Source organism: Scyliorhinus torazame, chromosome 17 (assembly GCF_047496885.1).
Source record: "Scyliorhinus torazame isolate Kashiwa2021f chromosome 17, sScyTor2.1, whole genome shotgun sequence".
In the NCBI taxonomy this organism is placed as follows: Eukaryota; Metazoa; Chordata; class Chondrichthyes; order Carcharhiniformes; family Scyliorhinidae; genus Scyliorhinus; species Scyliorhinus torazame.
In genome coordinates this window covers 117,069,345-117,092,307 of record NC_092723.1, presented here as the reverse complement: position 1 = coordinate 117,092,307, position 22,963 = coordinate 117,069,345, and the positions used below count along the sequence as shown (strand labels likewise).

The following is a 22,963-nucleotide window of genomic DNA, read 5'->3' as shown; positions in this document are numbered from 1 at the left end:
CAGATCCTTGTGGTACTCCACTTGTAACTGAACTCCATTCTGAACATTTCCCATCAACCACCACCCTCTGTCTTCTTTCAGCTAGCCAATTTCTGATCCACATCTCTAAATCACCCTCAATCCCCAGCCTCCATATTTTCTGCATTAGCCTACCGTGGGGAACCTTATCAAACGCTTTGCTGAAATCGATATACACCACATCAACTGCTCTACCCTCGTCTACCTGTTCAGTCACCTTCTCAAAGAACTCAATAAGGTTTGTGAGGCATGACCTACCCTTCACAAAGCCATGCTGACTATCCCTGATCATATTATTCCTATCTAGATGATTATAAATCTTGTCTCTTATAATCCCCTCCAAGACTTTACCCACTACAGACGTGAGGCTCACCGGTCTATAGTTGCCGGGGTTGTCTCTGCTCCCCTTTTTGAACAAAAGGACCACATTTGCTATCCTCCAGTCCTCTTACTACGGCCTTGAGCGCTTCCCAGAACGTGGAAGGTGGAACCTCCCCGTTTTGGTTGTTCTCTGTGTACTCTGCTATGGCCTGTGATATTGTTTTGTTGAAGGCCTTGTCAGCTAGTAGGGCAATGTCAAACCGCCATGTGGGGCGTTGGGCCCTGCCCGTCTCCAGCCTCATGTCCATGTAGTGGGGAGCGTGGTCGGATATCACAATTGAGGAGTATTCCACTTTGTCTATCACCGGAATCACCATTTTCACCACCACAAAGAAGTCAATTCTGGTGTATACGTTGTGCACTGGGGAGAAGAAGGAGAACTCCTTCTCCCCTGGGTGGATGAATCGGTCTCTGCCGCTGGCTCGGTCTTTGCTCGGTCCTCGCGTTCTCCTGCCTCCCTTTCTTGGTATGTGACCCAGAGTTTCACTGGGAACAGCATACCAAAACGCACGTTGCTTGTGTGAAGACCTGCTTTTGCTCTATTGAATTCGGCCCATCTCCTGGCGAGGTCTGCCCCAATGTCCACGTAGACTCTAATGAAGTGTCCTTCCCATTTGCAGGTTCAATTTTGCCTGGCCCAGTGCAGGATTATCTTAGAATTTACAGTGCAGATTGTTTCCCTGTCTTTGTACCGGTGCAGTTTAGCTATAACTGCCCTCGGTTGATCCCCTGCCTTGGGCCAGGGGGGAACTGGAACTGGAAGTCAGCCTTTGCTGAGGTGCAGCTTTGTCCACTTCTGGTGGGTAGCGGAAAGTTTTCCTCCCCACTAAGTTACCCAGAATCTCAGCCACATATGCCGTTGGGTTTCTACCCTTGATCCCCTCTGGAAGGCCCTCTATCCTTACATTTTGCCTTCTCGAGCGGTTTTCCTGATCTTCCACTCTGCCCTTCAAGCTCCCCTGTGTTGTGACCAGTCTCGCCACCTCCTTCTCCCGGGCTGTGATCCGGTCACTCTTGTCAGTCACGGCTTTTTCCAGCTCCTTAATGGTGACCTCTTGGGCTTCCAGTCTCTCCTCTCCTGCCGTGCGGCGGGGATGGGGGTGGGGGGGGTCGGATCCCGCCGCTGGCTCGGTCCTCGCTTGGTCCCCGCGTTCTCCTGCCTCTCCTGCCGTGCGGCGGGGATGGGGGGGGGGGTTGGATCCCGCCGCTGGCTTGGTCCTCGCGTTCTCCTGCCTCTCCTGCCGTGTGGGGGGGAGGGGGGGAGTCGATCCCTGCCGCTGGCTCGATCCCCGCCGCTGGCTCGGTGCCCCCGTTTTCTCCTGCCGTGTGCGGGTTGGGGGGAGGGGCAGTTGGGCTGGTTTGCGTGTTTTCTTTTGTCTCTCCCCCGGGAACGGGACGTGACTGTCGGAGCTCCGTTGCCCACGACCGCTCTCCTCAAGAGCACCCTACTTAAGACCAAAATACCAACCTATCCCCGTAACCCAACAACCCCATCTAATCTAAGGGCAATTTAGCATGGCCAATCCACCTAACCTGCACATATTTGGACTGTGGGAGGAAACCGGAGCACCCGGAGGAAACCCACACAGACACGGGGAGAACGTGCAGACTCCGCATAGACAGTGACCCAAACCAGGAATCGAACCTGGGACCCTGGTGCTGTGAAGCCATAGTGCTAACCACTATGCTACCATGCTGCCCCATGGACTGCAGCGGTTTAAGAAGGCAGCTTTCTACCACCTTCTCTGGGCAATTAAGCATGGGTACTTGTGGTAGTCACCACTGTTGTATTATATTGTATATATGGGTATTACGGTAAGGCCCCTGTACTACAGGTACGGGGTTAGATCCCTGCCTGCTGGCTCCGCCCAGGAGGCGGAGTATAAATGTGTGTGCTCTCCGAGCTGCAGCCATTTCGGCAGCAGCTGTGGGAGGCTACACATCTCTGTGTAATAAAGCCTCAATTACATTCTACTCTCGTTTCGTCGTAATTGATGGTGCATCAGTACTAAATGCTGGGCTAACCAGCGGAACAACCCATGACCAAATTCGATATAAAAAAGGGTGGCATGGTAGCACAGTTGCTTCACAGCTCCGGGGTCCCAGGTTCGATTCCCAGCTTGGGTCACTGTCTGTGCGGAGTCTGCATATTCTCCCCATGTCTGCATGGGTTTCGTTCGGGTGCTCCGGTTTCCTCGCACAGTCCAAAGATGTGCAGGTTAGGTGGATTGGCGTTGCTAAATTCCCCTTTGTGTCCAAAAAGGTTAGGTGGGTTGCTCAGTTACGGGGGGTAGGGTGGAGGTGTGGGTTTAAGTAGGGGGCTCTTTCCAAGGACTGATGCAGATTCGATTGGGTGAATGGCCTCCTTCTGCACTGTAAATTCTATTCTATGATTCTATAAACTATTCCTTTTGATACCAATCTGTGCATCACTGACGTATTCAAGCCGTTGAGAGTGTAGATTATATCAGTAAAGATGGAGGCGCCACACCTGGATTTTAGTATAAAGAGGATAGCTACAGCTATATGTGCTCAGTGACCTGGTCATCCATTCGCTGCAGTGTTCCTTAGCAACTTTCACACTTGACAGGAGGTAGGTTTTCAGGATTTGATTTAAGATGAACAATTTTGAATTCAAATGATAAATATAGAATTTACTTGTGAAAATGTTTCTGGATGAATAGAGAAGTTTTCATATTATATCGATCCTTGCAGTGCAGTTTCATGCAGTCTTTAAGAAGATTTGTGAAACCAAACTGTGAGTGGGTGTGTTTGATAGCAGACTGACGCCGGTTTGTCGTCAATCACTAGCTGGTGTTCTTAGCATGAGTTTTTAAAAAATTGACTTGAAAAATATCGTCAAGGTTTTTAATTTCAAACCGCGACAATGCAATCAAGAGACGAGGAGGCGGGTCTTCAAAATTAATTTGAATCACTTCCATAAACTCAGTGGAAAAGAGATCAGGGGCGGGATTCTCCGACCCCCCCGCCGGGTCGGAGAATCGGCGGGGGCTGGCGTGAATCCCGCCCCTGCCAGTTGCCGAATTCTCCGGCACCGGATATTCGGCAGGGGTGGGAATCGCGCCGGTTGGCGGGCCCCCCCGGCGATTCTCCGGCCCGCGATGGGCCAAAGTCCCGCTGCTGGAATGCCTGCCCCACCGGCGAGAATCAAACCACCTCTCTTACCGGCGGGACTAGGCGGTGTGGGCGGGCTCCGGGGTCCTGGGGGGGGCGCGGGGCGATCTGGTCCCGGGGGGTGCCCCCTCGGTGGCCTGGCCCGTGATCGGGGCCCACCGATCCGCGGGCGGGCCTGTGCCAAGGGGGCACTCTTTTCCTTCCACCTTCGCCATGGTCTCCACTATGGCGGAGGCGGAAGAGACCCCCTCCACTGCGCATGCGCGGGGATGCCATGAGCGTCCGCTGACGCTCCCGCGCATGAGCCGCACGGCAAAGTAATTTCCGCGCCGGCTGGCGGGGCACCAAAGGCCTTTTCCGCCAGCTGGCGGGGCACCAAAGGCCTTTCCCGCCAGCTAGCGGGGCGGAAATCAGTCCGGCGCGGGCCTAGCCCCTCAAGGTGAGGGCTCGGCCCCTCACGATGCAGAGAATTCCGCACCTTTGGCGGCGCGATGCCAGACTGATTTGCGCCGTTTTTGGCGCTGGTCGGCGGACATCGCGCCGATTGCGGAGAATCCCGCCCCAAGCTTCTGATTCACTTTGAGCCTGTTTTGTCATTGCTGGTGTCAGCACGATAGCACAAGTGATGAGCATGTGGCTTCACCGCGCCAGGGTCCCAGGTTCGATTCCCTGCTGGGTCACTGTCTGCGTGGAGTCTGCATGTTCTCCCCGTGTCTGCGTGGGTTTCCTCCGGGTTCTCCGGTTTCCTCCCACAGTCCAAATACGTGCAGGTTAGGTGGATTGACCATGATAAATTGCCCTTAGTAACCAAAAAAGGGTAGGAGGGGTTATTGGGTTATGGGAATAGGGTGAAAATGAGGGCTTAAGTGGGTCGGTGCAGACTCGATAGGCCGAATGGCCTCCTTCTGCACTGTATGTTCTATGACCAATCTCGCCCTCTGAAACTTTTCAAATGGTCGACATGCTCCACTCATATAAAGGGGGATTTTGAGCCAATGTTAGCGGTCCGTAGGATTGCCAACTTGAGCGGAAAATCTGAGTAGAATCGGGAAAGGCGATTCTCTACGGAGAGATCACATTTCCTGATTTTGCACGTCCCTCACGAAGGGCGAGAAGCTAATTTTAATATTTATGAATACATTTGAATGTCATTACCCAGCCTCCCTCCACCTCATGATATCTGCCCCACCCTCACTGAACGTTGTAAACCTCGCCAATGTGACGTCACATCAGCGAGGTTTACAACGGCTATCTGAAGATGTGAATCAGTCGAGAGGATCCACCCGGAGGAGCAAAGGTATGTATAGCCCCTGGGGGTAGAGGGGTTCCCTAGAGAGCCCTCCCCCAGCACTGCCCCTTGGCGCAGGTTGGGACTGCCAGGTTGGCACAGTGCCAGCCTGGCCATGTCAACCTGTGCCCAGGGGAGTGTTGGGGACAGTGCCAGGGGAGGGCTCTCTAGGGAGCCACATGGTGGGGGGGGGAGATGTTGTGTCCCATCATGTGTGGTGGTGGGGCCGAGCTGCTTTCTTGAACCGCCGCAGTCCATCCAGTGCAGGTACACCAACAATGCTATCAGAGAGTAATTTCCAGGATAATGATCCAGCGACAGTGAATGAACAGTGACATATTCTCAAGTCAGGATGGTGAGTGACTTGAAGGGCAACATCCAGGTGGTGGGGTTCCCATGTATCTGATTCCCTTGTCCTTCAAGATGATGATGGTCACGCTTTGGAAGGTGCTGTCGAAGGAGACCTTGGGGAGTTTAATCTCCAGGGTGTTTATCTAACTTTTGCCATTAAAAGTTCAGTCAAAGTGCTTATTTTAAGATCATCGTCTCACCGATGTTGATTGCCCTGTTATGTTGTTCATTTGTATCTCACATTGGCAGGTTTTCTTCTTGAATTGAACTGTAACACTTATATAAAATTGGTTTAGTCCTTATCTAGCTTACCTGACCGAATGAGCGTTAAAACCACTGGGGAGAGGAAGTAAGCTAGAAAAAATGTATCATGTTATGATTGCAAACTTAGAAACAGGTTTTTGTGTAAGACAGTTATTCAATAAAGGAAGTACCTGATAATTGTGCAAAGTTAATTGAGAGACTGAATCAACAAAGCTGCTGATTGGCAGTACCTTTTCTCCTAGCCTTTGGGTAGTTGAAATAAGAGGAAACACAAAATGCTGGGATAAAGCTGAGAACCACTCGCTTCTCAGCCATGTTTTGTTGGTCTGTGATGAAAGAGGGCATTGTCCCTCACCAGTCTGTATGCTAATCATGACCCTTGTTCCCTCTTTACAGGAAAGTCAAAGTTTGCTAAAGCATTTACATGGCTTGGTAGTGGCTTCAATTGATTGACTCTGAGAACTGCAATAGCACTGTTGTGTATATTTATATAACTAAACAACTCTCCTTTAGTAGGAGGTTGACCCACTCAGTAACCTTCTCCACCATTGGTGGTGCTCAATGTTACAAAGCCAGTGGGTAGGATTAGTGGATCTGAATCAGTTCCGCTTTGACTTGGCGCAACTCAGATACCACATTGAGATATGTGGGTATTTTAATCAACAATTCACTTTGAGGACCTTTATCAGATCATTCTGGTATTTCCTCTTAGGTTTCTTTCTGACCATTTTGAATGCTCAATTGTTCAGAGAAATTTGACATCTTTGTCTTGACCATCCTGGGTCAATTATAAATATAATTCAGTGATAAATTAAGAAGTTAACAGTAATCTAAATTAGTCTGATTAAACTTACTGTATAATAATTAATCAGAAATTTGATAGGTGCAGCACAGGGCAGTGAAACAACATGAGAAAGTGACCTCCGTGTCCTGGTATGTGAAATTAAATGAAAATCGCTTATTGTCACAAGTAGGCTTCAAATGAAGTTACTGTGAAAAGCCCCTAGTCACCACATTCCGGCGCCTGTTCGGGGAGGCTGGTACGGGAATTGAACCGTGCTGCTGGCCTGCCTTGGTCTGCTTTACAAAGCCAGCGATTTAGCCCTGTGCTAAACCATGAATAGTGATATGGGGAACAATAGTGCCGTTGGATAGCAGGGTGATTTTCGGCACTCAAATGCGTCCGACTTCATTGGCGAAATTCTCCGGAAACGGCGCGATGTCCACCGACTGGCGCCCAAAACGGCGCAAATCAGTCGGGCATCGCACCGCCCCAAAGGTGCGGAATGCTTTGCATCTTTGGGGGCCGAGCCCCAACCTTAAGGGGCTAGGCCCGCGCCGGACGAATTTCCGCCCCGCCAGCTGGCGGTAAAGGCCTTTGGTGCCCTGCCAGCTGGCGCGGAAATGACATCTCCGGGCGGTGCATGCGCGGGAGCGTCACCGGCCGCTGACGGCATTCCTGCGCATGCGCAGTGGAGGGAGTCTCTTCCGCCTCCGCCATGGTGGAGACCGTGGCGAAGGCGGAAGGGAAAGAGTGCCCCCAGGGCACAGGCCCGCCCGCGGATTGGTGGGCCACGATCGCGGGCCAGGCCACCGTGGGGGCACCCCCCAGGGCCAGATCGCCCCGCGCCCCCCCCAGGACCCCGGAGCCCGCCCGCACCGCCTTGACCCGCCGGTAAGGTGGGTGGTTTAATCTACGCCGGCGGGACAGGGATTTTAGCGGCGGGACTTCGGGCCAAAAGGGCCGGAGAATCGTGGGGGGGGGGGGGGGGTCGCCAACCGGCGCGGCGCGATTCCCGCCCCCGCCGAATCTTCGGTGGTGGAGAATTCGGCAACCGGCGGGGGCGGGATTCACACCAGCCCACGCCGATTCTCCGACCTTCGGGGGGTCGGAGAATCTCGCCCAATATTATGTCCGCTGAATCGCGCCCAGTGTCACACTCTGCCGACACACTGTAGCCTCTCATCAATGATATAAAAACAGCCTCCATCCCACATCCTTATGTTTAAAACATAATTTAACAGAGCACTATCCTCTTATCAAAAAGCATCTGCCAATTGTTTGCCTCAGCGAGCACAGAAGTGTTAAAGTTGCGCAATCTTTCAAGGTGGAATACTTCTAGGGCAGCAGGGTGGCACAGTGGTTAGCACTGGGATTACGGCGCTGAGGAACCGGGTTCAAATCCTGGCCCTGGGTCACTGTCCGTATGGAGTTTGCACATTCTCCCCATGTTTGCGTGGGTTTCACCCCCATGACCGAAAAGATGTGCAGTTCAATCAATTGAAGCCACTACCAAACCATGTAAATGCTTTAGCAACGTCAAATGCAAGACAATTGGAGGCATGGCAGCATTTTATATTTAGTACATTACTCCTGCCAAATTTTCCATGGATTTTTTTTGTAACATTGTGAAAGGTGAAAATCTTGCACCAGTGAGCTCTTCAATAAGTTCAAGCACTCTGAGGTATTGAATTCCACAAATTAAATAGTCCTGATGATAGTTCGGAATTACAATGCTTTTATTTGCTCCGTGTTCGAAGCACAGGATTTATGCTGAAAACCAAATATTTTACAAACTGCCAGGAGTCAGGACTCATTCCTGCTGCTGTCAAGACCCTTTTCCACCAGGTTGATAACGGGGCTCTTGGGTCTGTTTGGCAGTTGTATATTTGTACTGTCGGCCACCGCTCAGAGGCTGATACAAGTGCCAACATCGCGTTCATTTTACTGACTTTTCACATTTGTAATCTGCATTCAGCTACAAACAATTTCTGGAGTGGAAGAAGAGGATTGACTTACCAATGACCGTCATGGATTGGCTATGCTAAATTGGTCCTTAATTGGAAAAAAAAATATATGTATATATATAACAATTGGGTACTCTAAATTTATAAAACAAAAGGTGGAATAATTCTGGTGAACTGAGCCAATCACATTGTGCCCTTTAATAAAATATGACAATGTGACAGAATTATAGAACTAGGAGACACACAAGGCAGCCAAGCACATGCTGGCATCTGTTTCCGTAGCCTGTTTTTGTTCCGGTAACAGGGGCGAAATTCTCCCCCAACGGCGCGATGTCCGCCGACTGGCGCCCAAAACGGCGCCAATCAGACGGGCATCGCGCCGCCCCAAAGGTGCGGAATGCTCCGCATCTTTGGCGGCCAAGCCCCGACATTGAGGGGCTAGGCCGACGCCGGAGGGATTTCCGCCCCGCCAGCTGGCGGAAACGGCGTTTGTTGCCCCGCCAGCTGGCGCGGAAATGACATGTCGGGCGGCGCATGCGCGGGAGCGTCAGCGGCCGCTGACAGTTTCCCGCGCATGCGCAGTGGGGAGAGTCTCTTCCGCCTCCACCATGGTGGAGGCCGGTGCGGAGGCGGAAGGGAAAGAGTGCCCCCACGGCACAGGCCCGCCTGTGGATGGGTGGGCCCGAATCGCGGGCCAGGCCACCGTGGGGGCACCCCCCGGGGTCAGATCGCCCGCGCCCCCCCAGGACCCCGGAGCCCGCCCACGCCACCTTGTCTCGCCAGTAAATACCTACTTTAATTTACACCGGCGGGACAGGCAATTTCTCGGCGGGACTTCGGCCCATCCGGGCCGGAGAATTGAGCGGGGGGGCTCGCCAACCGGCGCGGCCCTATTCCCGCCCCCGCCCAATCTCCGGTACCGGAGACTTCGGCAACCGGCGGGGGCGGGATTCACGGCGGCCAACGGCCATTCTCCGACCCGCTGGGGGGTCGGAGAATGACGCCCCAGGTATGGCTGACCAGGGGCGGGATTCTCCCCTACCCGGCGGGGCGGGGGGTCCCGGCGGGATGGAGTGGCGTGAATTCCGGCATCGGGCCGCCCCAAAGGTGCGGATTTCTCCGCACCTTTAGGGGCCAAGCCCTCACCGTGAGGGGCTAGGCATGCGCCGGAGTGGTTGGTGTGCCGTCGACCGGCGGGCATGGCCTTTGGCGCCACGCCAGCTGGGGCCGAAAGGACTTCGCCAGCCGGCTGAAGTCCGCGCATGCGGAGGAGCGTCAGCTGCTGCTGACGTCATCCCCGCCATGCGCAGGGGGGGTGTCTCTTCCGCGTCGGCCATGGTGAAGACTGTGGCCGAGGCGGAGGGAAAAGAGTGCCCCCATGGCACAGGCACGCCCGCGGATTGGTGGACCCCGATCGCGGGCCAGGCCACTGTGGGGGCACCCCCAGGACCCCGGAGCCCGCCTGCGCCGCCGGTCCCGCCGATAAGGTAGGTGGTTTGATTCACGGCGGCGCGACTGGCATGACGGCAGCGGGACTTCGGCCCATCACGGGCCGGAGAATCACCAGGGGGGTGGGGCCGACCGACGCGGTGTGATTCCTGCCCCCGCCAAATTTTTGGTGCCGGAGAATTTGGCGGCCGGCGGGGGCGGGATTCACGCCGCCTCCCTGCGATTCTCCGACCTGGCGGGAGGGTCGGAGAATCTCGCCCCAGGCGCCTCTCCTACTCTTACCATCTCCCATGGGGCATGTTGGAAGAATTTGTAGATCGACAATCAACCTGTTTGGCCACGTTATGAAAGCACCTTCCTAGACCATCAAGTGGGACTTGAACCTGGAACTCTGACTCAGCTACTCTCGGCACTGCACCAAGACAGGATTATATGGGGCAAAATTCTCCCCCAACGGCGCAATGTCCGCCGACTGGCGCCAAAAACGCGGCAATCAGACGGGCATTGTGCCGGCCCAACGGTGTGGAATGCTCCGCATCTTTGCGGGCCGAGCCCCAACATTGAGGGGCTAGGCCGGCGCCGGAGGGATTTCCGCCCCGCCAGCTGGCGGAAATGGCGTTTGTTGCCCCGCCAGCTGGCGGAAATGGCGTTTGTTGCCCCGCCAGCTGGCGCGGAAATGCGGCGCATGCGCGGGAGCGTCAGCGGCCGCCGACAGTTTCCCGCGCATGCGCAGTGGGGAGAGTCTCTTCTGCCTCCGCCATGGGCGGGATTCACATCACAACGTCTCGCAAGATCGTGTCAGATCTCATGAGGCGTAGAGAGCGGGTAGATTCTGGGAGTGGGGTCTCCCGGCATTTGACGGCCAAGTTGTGCCACAGTGCACTGATTTTCAGACACAGCGTGACCAGGAGATCACGCCCCTGGTCATTTTATTGGAGCGTGTGGGGTTTCTCACTGCATCATCCCACACTTTTGGACTTGTGAAAGTAGCATTCCAAGATCAAGTTGGTGATCCCAAAGCTTAATTTAATCAACTCAAGACGCATGTTAGTAAGCAATCTTACAATTTGGTTTGATGATTATTTGATGAGTTATTCAAAGACACAATTAATGATTGCAATTTGTATGAAATAGGTATCAATGTAGGATTGCAGCATCATTCAGTGTTTTATTGCATTATGCACAAAACAGGTATTAGATACAGTGTCCAAAAACAATCATTAATTCAATCCACTGCACATTAATCATCATCATTGTCACACAACTGCTATATTTATGACAGTTTACCTAGAACCTCAGCTCCATAGAAAAGAGAATAACAAGAAGTTCATCATATTTCAAGCAGGTTTAATAATAATAATAATAATAATTGCTTATTGTCACAAGTAGGCTTGGACGAGATGAACTCAGACTGCTTGCCTGTTATTAAGCAAATGATATCATGTTAGATTTTCAGTGAAATGGTGCAGGGTCAACAACAGACCACCGATTCACTATTGCCCAATTATGTTCAAGAGACCATTTCACCCACGGTATTTCTATTTAAAGAACCACTCAGCTAGAGGTACACAGTTCTGATTGATTGGAGGCAGTCAGACTAGGATTGGAGTTAAATCCATCTGACTAATGTTATTAACAGATATAAAACACTGAACAGGTTGAAGCAGAGACCATGTGAACACTCAGGATCAAATTGAATAGGTAGATGAAGGAGATGGGGTTGAAGGAAGCTCGAACAGGGCTGGTAAATACGTGATTTAGATTAGTTACTTGCATGGATTGTAAAACACATCACATTTGGATTGAGCGGCCTGTCTTGGTATTTAAAAAAATGTTTTTCTATATTTGTTACTTCTTCAATAGTGTGTCCCTCTTTCTGACATATCATTAAATAACTACATGGAACCAAAAATGAACATAATCCTGTTGTTCCAATATAACCAATTTATTTTTCAGAAACTCAGAACATACGAGATCTACTTGGAATAAACCTGAATTCTCTTACAGTGAATGGCAAACATGAAATAGTGCGGCGTTGGGTTAACTCACACATGGTAGAGGAGGTTATGAATCTGGGAATTGGCCTTCCAAGGAGGAATACTACCAGCTGAACTTGGGAACTTTTCCTTTCAGAAACATAAGTGGATTTTTACATCTGTTCTTCTCCACACCGATAAAAACATTGGGTAGTATCTAGGATTAGTTGACACCGCCATGGTAGCAAAGTAGAAATAGCTTATCAGAAAGCCTGCCATCCTTGGATATGTATATATACTTCTATAAAGACTCATATTAACAATTCAGTTAATCTACACAGAGTCACAGGCACTTCAATTGAGACATAATGATGCACCAAAACCAACTAACAACGTGTTACTGTGCATAACCAGGTGAATTGAACAATGTAGTCAGAAAGAAAATGAACAATTTGAAAAGTGCAGCTGTTCAGTATGAAATGATATTCATGTAAGATCCATTAAGAAAAGGTTAATTCACAGGACAATTATTAACAACGTGTTTCTTTATTTCATTTTATTTTCCAGTGGCCAGTTTTCTCCAGTCAACAGCTCCAGTCTCCTGCTTTCCATCTGTATCACTGCGATGGGAATCACATTGCAATATCTTTGATAAACCCCCATTCAATGCATCTGTGTTTTCTGCCATATTAAGTGGAGAGAATCAGAGATTCCTATATCAAGTGATGGATATTAAAGAAAGTTTAACAAACTGACCACTTTTTAGACTGATATCTGCTTGCAGCAATCCCCTTTGGACTGGTTTTAAACCGGCTTTCTCCACACTGTGCTGATCAAGTGTTAAACACAATAATTGAAGAACAATTTTGGATTGTCACTGGAATGATGAAAGTTATCTCTAGGTTTTCAATTTTGAAAATCAAATGAATTGTACATGAAGTTGGTCATACCGGTCAAACACACAGAAATTATTTGGAAATATTCAGTGTTGGGGCGAGGAGCGAGGATTCTAAGTTCTGTTCTCCAAGATGTAATTATGGAAAACCGGTATAATTCATATTTGGCAGAAACCAATTTCTCTCCAAAGGTAACACATGCTGGGAACATCACATCGATTACTTAGGGATTGATGAGATTTTGAGCAGCAATTGTTCATATGGCTGGCCACTTCAGAGAGCAGCAATACTCACTGAAAATTAGGGTAGACTCAACGGCCCAGACTTTTGTCCTGGGGTTGGGTGCACAGAGTTGGGAGAGTTCTCAGTTCTGTGAATCCAATTTTCCACAGGTCGGGTTTTTGGTTGGGGTTGGTTGTGGGCAGGCTGAAATAGGAGTAGGACAGGAACCCTGAACAAATATGGAGGTTTCTGGGTGCAGGGGCGAGCTGGGCACAAGGCATGCCTCTGGCCTCTGAAAATGTTAAAATTCAAACAGTTTTAAAAATCCTTCCAGCTCACACCCCTCACACACACTTGCTATGCCCTGTCCATGCCGACCCTCACGCTTCACCCTTTTCCAACTCCCCTCATATCCATGGACAGTTCTTAAACAGTTTTGACACTTCCTTGGCAGCTTTGACAGTGGACAGTTCCTTGACAGTTCTAATGAGTTTCTGCGCAAAACATGAATCATGTGTAATTTTAACAATTCCAAAGGATGCCTCATATTTCCCAAATGTATCCCAGCACCTAACCTCAAGGGATACCTTACCTCTCCAAAGACTAACCAAACAATCTGTGTATTCCAGAATTCACGCAGCTAGAGTTCAAAGATCCCACGTCAGTGGGGGTAACTGATGATTTAAATGATCAGTTGCCTCCACAATTCATGAACTCCAGCCTGACTTGACTCCATTCCTGCCATCTCTATGAATATAGGAAACACCAAGTTCTGGGGCAGGACTTTGTAATTTTGACCATTTCTGTTATTTTCACCATGATAGTGAGCATCCCTGTTGTGCTGAAAATCTGGGCCAGATACACTGTAGCTCTGACACCGTAGGGGCCTTAAGTTCCCGTCATTGAAGGCAAACTAGATAGGTTAGGTTTTTATGGCGATTTTTCCAAATGCCAGCTCACAAATTTGCAGATTTATTGACCTGAACTTTACAACTTGCTTTGAACTCCTGAACCTTGGCTAACTATTTCAGTACACTGCAACACTATAGCCTGTTATGTATGTAATGTAATTTACTATTAACCTCCTGCAGTGACTCAGTCCCTGCTGAGTATCACTGTTCTTATATTAAATATGAATACAGAAAATAGAAGTAGAAGACTCAGTCCCTGCTGAGTATCACTGTTCTTATATTAAATATGAATACAGAAAATAGAAGTAGAAGTTGATTATGTGGCCAATGAATATGAACCTCAACATCTATTCCACTTTTCTACCTTTATCCCTATGTCTCTTGATACCGCAGTGCTCAAAATCTAAGAATCTCAATCCTAAACATACTCACTGACTGAGCATCCACAATCCTCTGGGGTGGACAATTCCAAAGATGCACAACCCTCTGAGTGAACCAATGTCTTCTTATTTCCTCCTAAGTGACTGACTCCTTATCATAGAACATACAGTGCAGAAGGAGGCCATTTGGCCCACCGAGTCTGCACCGACCCACTTAAGCCCTCACTTCCACCCTATCCCCCTCACCCAATAACTCCTCCTAACCCTTTTGGGTACTCCGGCTGTGGTCGCAATAAATCCCTGTCTAGTTCCATCAACATTTCCTGACTCTTATATTCCAATCTCCTCATAAGGCTATTTTCATTCTTTTTTTAAAATTAAATATTTTATTGAAAATTTTTGGTCAACCAACATTGTGCGTTGTGCATCCTTTACACAATATTATAACAACACAAATAACAATGACCTATTTTATAAACAAAAAATGAATAAATAATAAATAACAAAAATGAAAACTAGCCCTAATTGGCAACTGCCTTGTCACAAGTAACACTCTCCAAAAATATAATTTAACAGTCCAATATATAATTATCTGTAGCAACGACCTATACATACTATACAGTATATATTAACAACCCTGAGAGTCCTTCTGGTTCCTCCCCCCCCCCCCCCCCCCCCCCCCGATCCTGGGCTGCTGCTGCTGCCTTCTTTTTCCCATTCCGTCTATCTTTCTGCGAGGTATTCGACGAACGGTTGCCACCGCCTGGTGAACCCTTGAGCCGACCCCCTTAGGACGAACTTAATCCGCTCTAGCTTTATAAACCCCGCCATGTCATTTATCCAGGTCTCCACCCCCGGGGGCTTGGCTTCTTTCCACATTAGCAATATCCTGCGCCGGGCTACTAGGGACGCAAAGGCCAAAACATCGGCCTCTCTCGCCTCCTGCACTCCCGGCTCTTGTGCAACCCCAAATATAGCCAACCCCCAGCTTGGTTCGACCCGGACTCCTACTACTTTTGAAAGCACCTTTGTCACCCCCATCCAAAACCCCTGTAGTGCCGGGCATGACCAAAACATATGGGTATGATTCGCTGGGCTTCTCGAGCACCTCGCACACCTATCCTCCACCCCAAAAAATTTACTGAGCCGTGCTCCAGTCATATGTGCCCTGTGTAATACCTTAAACTGAATCAGGCTTAGCTTGGCACACGAGGACGACGAGTTTACCCTGCTTAGGGCATCTGCCCACAGCCCCTCCCCGATCTCCTCCCCCAGCTCTTCTTCCCATTTCCCTTTTAGTTCATCTACCATAGTCTCCCCTTCGTCCCTCATTTCCCTATATATATCTGACACCTTACCATCCCCCACCCATGTCTTTGAGATCACTCTGTCCTGCACCTCTTGTGTCGGGAGCTGCGGGAATTCCCTCACCTGTTGCCTCGCAAAAGCCCTCAGTTGCATATACCTGAATGCATTCCCTTGGGGCAACCCATATTTCTCGGTCAGCGCTCCCAGACTCGCGAACTTCCCATCCACAAACAGATCTTTCAGTTGCGTTATTCCTGCTCTTTGCCACATTCCATATCCCCCATCCATTCCCCCCGGGGCAAACCTATGGTTGTTTCTTATCGGGGACCCCCCCCAAGGCTCCAGTCTTTCCCCTATGCCGTCTCCACTGTCCCCAAATCTTCAGTGTAGCCACCACCACCGGGCTTGTGGTGTAGTTCCTCGGTGAGAACGGCAATGGGGCTGTCACCATAGCCTGTAGGCTAGTCCCCCTACAGGACGCCCTCTCTAATCTCTTCCACGCCGCTCCCTCCTCCTCTCCCATCCACTTACTCACCATTGAAATATTAGCGGCCCAATAATACTCACTTAGGCTCGGTAGTGCCAGCCCCCCCCTATCCGTGCTACGCTGTAAGAATCCCTTCCTCACTCTCGGGGTCTTCCCGGCCCACACAAAACCCATGATGCTCTTTTCAATCCTTTTAAAAAAAGCCTTCGTGATCACCACCGGGAGGCACTGAAACACAAAGAGGAATCTCGGGAGGACCACCATCTTACCCGCCTGCACCCTCCCTGCCATTGACAGGGATACCATATCCCATCTCTTGAAATCCTCCTCCATCTGTTCCACCAACCGCGTTAAATTTAACCTATGCAATGTGCCCCAATTCTTAGCTATCTGGATCCCCAGGTAACGAAAGTCCCTTGTTACCTTCCTCAACGGTAGGTCCTCTATTTCTCTACTCTGCTCCCCTGGATGCACCACAAACAACTCACTTTTCCCCATGTTCAATTTATACCCTGAAAAATCCCCAAACTCCCCAAGTATCCGCATTATTTCTGGCATCCCCTCCGCCGGGTCCGCCACGTATAGTAGCAAATCGTCCGCATACAAAGATACCCGGTGCTCTTCTCCTCCCCTAAGTACTCCCCTCCACTTCTTGGAACCCCTCAACGCTATCGCCAGGGGCTCAATCGCCAGTGCAAACAATAATGGGGACAGAGGGCATCCCTGCCTTGTCCCTCTATGGAGCCGAAAATATGCAGATCCCCGTCCATTCGTGACCACGCTCGCCACTGGGGCCCTATACAACAGCTGCACCCATCTAACATACCCCTCTCCAAAACCAAATCACCTCAACACCTCCCACAAATAATCCCACGGCTATTTTCATTCTTAATTGCTTGCTGTAACTTTATGATAATATTTTGAGTTACAAAGAAGGACTCCACTAAAACCCTCTGAATGCCACTTAACTAGTCTCTCATTTAAAAAAAAAAAATTCTGTAATTCCATTCTTCCTGCCATAAGGAATTATTACACACTTTCTCATATCATACTCCATCCATCATCTCCTTGCCCAATCAGATAGCTGGTCAACACGTTTCAGCCTCTTGGAATTATCTTCATTGTTTACTTTCCCTCCGAGCTTTGAGTCGTCAACAATCTTGAATACGTTACACTTGGTCCCCTCATCTAAGCCATTGATACAGATTGAAAATGGCGGAAACCCAAGCATGGATTTATGTGGCACTCCGCCATAGGTACACCTTAGCATCCTGAAATGCCCTGTTTATTCCTACTGTCTTTTCTGTCTGTTAACCTGTCCTCAATCCATGCTGATATATTACCAATGAGCCCTTATCTTGTGCAGGTGCCCCTTGTATGGAACCTTTTTGAATATCTTCTGTTAGTTCAGGTACCATGTCCTCGGAGAATGTCGGTGACTATCGATTCTTTGGTTGCTCCACCCCCAAAAACAAAATTTCAATGGATCTGTCAAATGCACTTTCCCTTTCGTAAAAGCACATTGACTCTGCCTAATCATATTTTAATTTCTCAACTGCTCTACTATAAAAATTTTAATAATCGGTTCTAGCATTTTCTCCTCTACTGACTTCAGTCTAACTGACCTTTGTTCCCTGTTTTCTCTCTCCTTCTTCTCTTGAATGGCAAGGTTTCATGAACTACCTTCTGTATTTTTTCAAATTTAGAGTACCAAATTTTTTCTTTCCAAGTAAGGGGCAATTTAGCGTGGCCAATCCACCTACTCTGCACATCTTTGGGTTGTGGGGGTGAGAGTCATGCAGACACGGGGCGAATGTACAAACTCCGCACGGGCAGTGACCTGGGGCCGGGATCAAACCCGGGTCCTCAGCGTTGTGAGGCAGCAGTGTTAACCACTGTGTCAGCGTGCTGCCCACAACTATCTTCTGTTATGTATCAGAGTAACACCCTTGGCTAGTGCAATGTCATGTGCCATGCAAAGGTGTCATCGGAGCATTTCACGGGCTTTTGTGGAGCTCACCATTGCACCCTGTGTGAGTAGCATCTTGTGAATAAACCCCCTGCACTATTATATGAACGCGACATGATTTTTCCACTTTGCCGCTACAACAAAGGACAGAACATCTTCCAATCCACAGAGACCATTATAGATTCTAAGGAATTTTGGAACAGATACAAATACTGTCCCTGCAGCCCCCTCTTTTAAAAATGTTGGGATATGGGCCACCAGGTCCAAGATATGTGCCAATCTTTAGCTCCATTAATCTCTCCAGTACTTTTGCTTTCCAAATATCAATTACTTTAAGTTCCTCACACTCAGTGAAACCCTGGTTTCCGCATAATTTCCGGTATGTTCTTTGCGTCTTCTACTATGAAGACAGGCACAGGACGCTTGTATAATATCTCTGCTATTTTATTTTATCTATCAAAGTATCTGCCGAAAAAGGACCCACATTTACTTACACTTCTTTGTGACCAAGGATGATTCGAGACAACTCATCCTTCTATTTGTCACGGTGTTTGACATTCCTCTGGAACTCACATTCAAATGTTTCCAAGTCATGCCGGGACAATTTTGTGAAATGTGCCAGGAGACAGGACCTCAGCTTTAAAATTCTCATCCTTATTTTCAAATCCCCCCCCCCCCCCCCCCAGCCCCCCCCCCCCCCCCCCCGCCCCGTAGCCTTGCAACCACCACGCACGTGCGCACGGGTCCAAGAAAAGCTGTTTTACACAACAAAATTCAAAACTTGCTGTCACAAGGCTGAGGTAATCGCACTGACATGTTTAAGGGAAGCTACTCAAAGAGGCGAGGGAGAAAGGAATAGAAGGATAGGTTGATGGGGCTAGAAAGGTGGAAGGTGGGTCATGTGGTGCGTAAGTACTTATGTAGGCCTGTGGATCCAAATGGCCTGTTTCTGTGTCTCAGAGTTGACGTAACTCGGTGAATTGGCTGTAATGGAAACTCGAAGAACTAAAGGGAGTGTTTTTAGAGGTGTTGCAAGAATATCTGCCAGAAGGTCAGCTGCGCCTTTGGTATTGTGGATGTTAGTTGTTATGGGAACTAAAGGAGAGAAAAATGTCTAAATAAAGTGACTACAGAGAATAGAATGTGGCATTTATTTACCTTAAATTGAAGTTATATAGCCTTCCATTTTCTGGCTGTACCAAATAGCCTCAGAGCATGAACCACCCATTTAAAAGCCAATATGAATATCACTCATGTCTCTTATGTGTTCAAAGGCGTAGGTTATGTTCGTAAAGACGTATGAGCCACACCTGGATTCCACTATAAAGAGAAGCAGAAAGTGGGTAGCTACAGTTATAAGCCCTCAGTGTTCTGTTTCTCTGTCTGGTGCTCAGCAGGCTGCCCACAAAACAAGGTAAGCTTTCAAGAATTGATTTATTTTCAATGCATTTAAAATTAACACCGTTTTATTAAATGTCAACACAGAATTTACTTTGGGAAAATGTTTTGAGATCAAGGAGTACATTTTCACATCACGTTGGTGTCAGATGGAGTATTATCTCGCTTTCAGATTGACTTTGATATGACTTGTGGAACTAAAGTTTGAAACCTTTCAGATGGTTCATATGTATCTCAGTGTACTGGCACATACCTCCCACTGACGGTCTGTGCAGAGTACGTTGGATCATGTCTGAGGATACACCATGTACAAATCTCCAGATAAGGAAAGAATGTACTCAATGTCGCCCTCATCCTGATGGCCATCTTTGCTGAGTCAAGCTGTGGGTAGATTCTCGGTATGGGAATATCAAGTGTCACCTTGTGCTGAAGTTCTAGCCTGTCTCTGGTGTTGTGAAGGATGGGTCTGGCCACGTTACCGCGGAACACCCCAAGTAGTTGGACTGTGCCGTATCACCTGTCCCTCATGGAAAGATTTATTCAGAAAAACAACTTTGACACAAGTCCGTCAAACAGCCAAGGCCCTGAGGGGGAAGGAGATGGTGGATCCTGTCAGATGGTTCCCTGAGTAGACTGTCAAGATCATTTGGCAGAATGCCCTATTACCAGATCTTTCAAACAAGCATCAAGCTTGGCTGGTGGTAAGATCCCCGTCAGATCCTTCACGCACGCCTGAAGCCTCTGTGCCACCTGTGTGCTGTCCTTGAAGTGGCTTCAGGGAGAAGAGACGGTCACACACCTCCTTGGGGAAAGTGCCTTTCCAAAACCGATCTGGAGGGAGATGCAATGGCATTTGTCGAGCTTCATCCCGAGCAGCTCTGTGAAACAGGACTCTGTGCTCTATGGGCGGTTCCCATGGACGCTCACTGAGACAAACATCAACTGCTACTGGAGGATCATCAACTCGATGAGAGACACTCTTCGATCTGCCCGAAACATGTTGATCTTCCAGTGCAAAGAATTGTCCTCAACCGAGTGTTGCAGAATAGCACATTCCAAGGTCCAGGACAACGTGCTGAGGGATGCACTCAAGCTTGAGGCAGCTGCTGCCAAGGTGCAATGGGTAAAGACCACTATGACGCAGATTGCAACATGACCAATGAAGATAGAATTATACTTCATGCAATTAAAATATTGACGTGTATGTAATGTTCTCATTACTGAATTGAAGCATCTCAGAGTGCATTTTGATCTCTGCAGGAGCTATGAACATCATTGCATTTTCCTGTTCTGACAATTTGAAATGTTTTGTAATGTTTCTTTCAGAGATTGAAGTATATTTTCACAGCCTGTTTGGAAACTTAATTTCCATCTGTCTGTTTCTACTTCTCCAAAGATAGTCATTTGCAGCAAAACATGCTTGCAAAATAACTGCACAATGAATTTTTATTATTTTTCATGTACTGGGTTAAACATACTCAACACAACATTGTGAAAAATATACCTTAGCTAGTTTAAGAGTTTACGATGATTGTTAAACTATTTATGTCAGGACTTCACTTGTCTGCGAGTGGTCTGAAGCACTGGCCTGTTGTTGATATGCAGTATATAAAGGGATGAATGTTCCTCTTTATCATCTGGACCTTAAGTATCTCATTACCAAGCACCGAATCGAAGATCTGTGGGGACTTTCAATGCCGCTTACGGAACTGGCTGATTTTACCTCCATTAAATTTAATGGCAGGGACATCAGTTGGGTTCTGCATGATGGGGTGCTCAATGTTTAAGACACAAACATACAAATTAGGAGCAGGAGTAGTCCATTCTGCTCCTCAAATCTGCTCCCTCCTTTGATAAGATCATGGCTGACATTATTAAATGTTTACTCTCATTTTTGGTTTGAAATATTTGATCCAATATTGTAAAAATGGACACGATGATGGAGTGAGAGCCACCTACAACTTCTTCAACTAATTACGGCATATTGAGCTATAGTACTTTTAGTAAAAAATATGAGAAAAGACACTGATCAAAAGATGGGCTGCTACTGTAAAGTGACCACTTTCTGGAAAATTTGTATGTGGATTATGTTCAACAGGTTTGTTTCAAATCACTAGCTTTCGGAGCACTGCTCCTTCCTCAGGTGAATGAAGAGGTACATATACATACCTCTTCATTCACCTGAGGAAGGAGCAGTGCTCCGAAAGCTAGTGTTTTGAAACAAACCTGTTGAACTTTAACCTGGTGTTGTAAGACTTCTTACTGTGCCCACCCCAGTCCAACACGGGCATATTCACATCATGGATTATGTTGACAAACCTGTCTTGGGAGGGCATGGAATTTCACACCTGAAGAGTTTTCAAGGTCCACTTCAAATGCAACCCATATTCACACAGATCAGAAGTAAAAGTTGAGCCCAAATAGAAGTTAAAAGAAATATACAAAGCAGTCATTGGCTTGTCCATAAGGTGTATATGGTGGGACACTGTGGCTGTTTATGTACTTTTGGTAAACCTCTGGAGCAGATTTTGGCAGTTTGGCAGTCTGTTGGAGACACATGTTGGTTTATCCCAAAGGGCAGGATGACATGCTTGTCTCTGCAGGGGTGACTGAGGAGAGTGTCCTGTGTTTTCCTGCTTGCTTTCTGTCTCCGCTAAAACACGCTTGCCTCCAGCGAGAGAGAGAGGGAAAGAGTGATGCTATTGTGGCTCTTTTCCTCTCCCACTGCCTATATTGATCATCAGAGTCAGTTTTAGAACATTTCTCTGTGTATTCCTGGGAGGGGAAGCTGTCATGTCTTGCATCCAAAAGCCCTTTTGCTTTAATCCCAGAAACTTTTTTCTGACACATTCTGAGAGTGAGAGCATCATTTTGGTCCCCAATTTGCGACAATCACCGGTTTGCCTTGGAGAATATGGATGGTGGGTTCCGAACATGGCGGAGGGCAAGGATTGAGAGGATGGGGGACCTGTCCTTGGAAGGGCACTTCCCGAGCATGAGGGCGCTAGAGGGGAAATTTGGGCTGGCGAGAGGGAATGATTTCAGGTACTTTCTATGTATAGAGATTCCATCCTTCCCATGCCTGCCACTTAGGTGGATCCAGGACAGGGTTGTGTCTAGTGGATGGGTGGGGGCGGGGAGGGTCTCAGATATATATAAAGAACTTATGGGGGCAGAGGAGTTTCAGACCGAGAAGCTGAAGCTTAAGTGTGAAGAGGAGCTCAGAGGTGAGATAGAAGAGGGCTTATGGGCGGATGCGTTGAGCAGGGTAAACGCGACCGCAACATGCGCTAGGCTCAGCCTGATTCAATTTAAGGTCGTCCACTGGGCCCACATGACAGTGGCCCGGATGAATAAATTCTTTGGATTAGAGGACAGGTGCGCCAGATGTTCGGGAGGACCAGCGAACCATGTCCACATGTTCTGGGCATGTCCAAAACTCAGGGGGTACTGGCAGGGATTCGCAGACATTATGTCCCGGGTACTGAAAACAAGGATGGTGATGAGTCCAGAGGTGCAATTTCTGGGGTTTTGGTGGACCCGGGAGTCCAGGAGGAGAGAGAGGCTGATGTTTTGGCCTTTGCTTCCCTGGTAGACCGGCGACGAATTCTGCTGGCATGGAGGGACTCAAAGCCCCCGATGTCGGAGGCCTGGCTATCGGATATGGCGAGCTTTCTCGGTCTGGAGAAAATTAAGTTCGCTCTGAGAGGGTCACTGTCAGGGTTTGTCCGGAGGTGGCAACCATTTATCGACTTCTTCGCGGAAAATTAATCATCAGCAGT

General features: G+C 48.6%; 1 protein-coding gene across 1 annotated transcript in view; it reads left to right on the top strand.

The window, feature by feature from the left end:
* Positions 1-19,097: 19,097 nt before the first annotated feature.
* LOC140394097 (mesothelin-like protein) overlaps positions 19,098-22,963 on the top strand; it is a 31,275-nt gene continuing 27,409 nt past the window's right edge. Inside the window, exon 1 of the mRNA XM_072480940.1 lies at positions 19,098-19,197. The gene's annotated coding sequence lies outside the window, so the exon portion shown is untranslated. The remainder of the gene's footprint in view (positions 19,198-22,963) is intronic.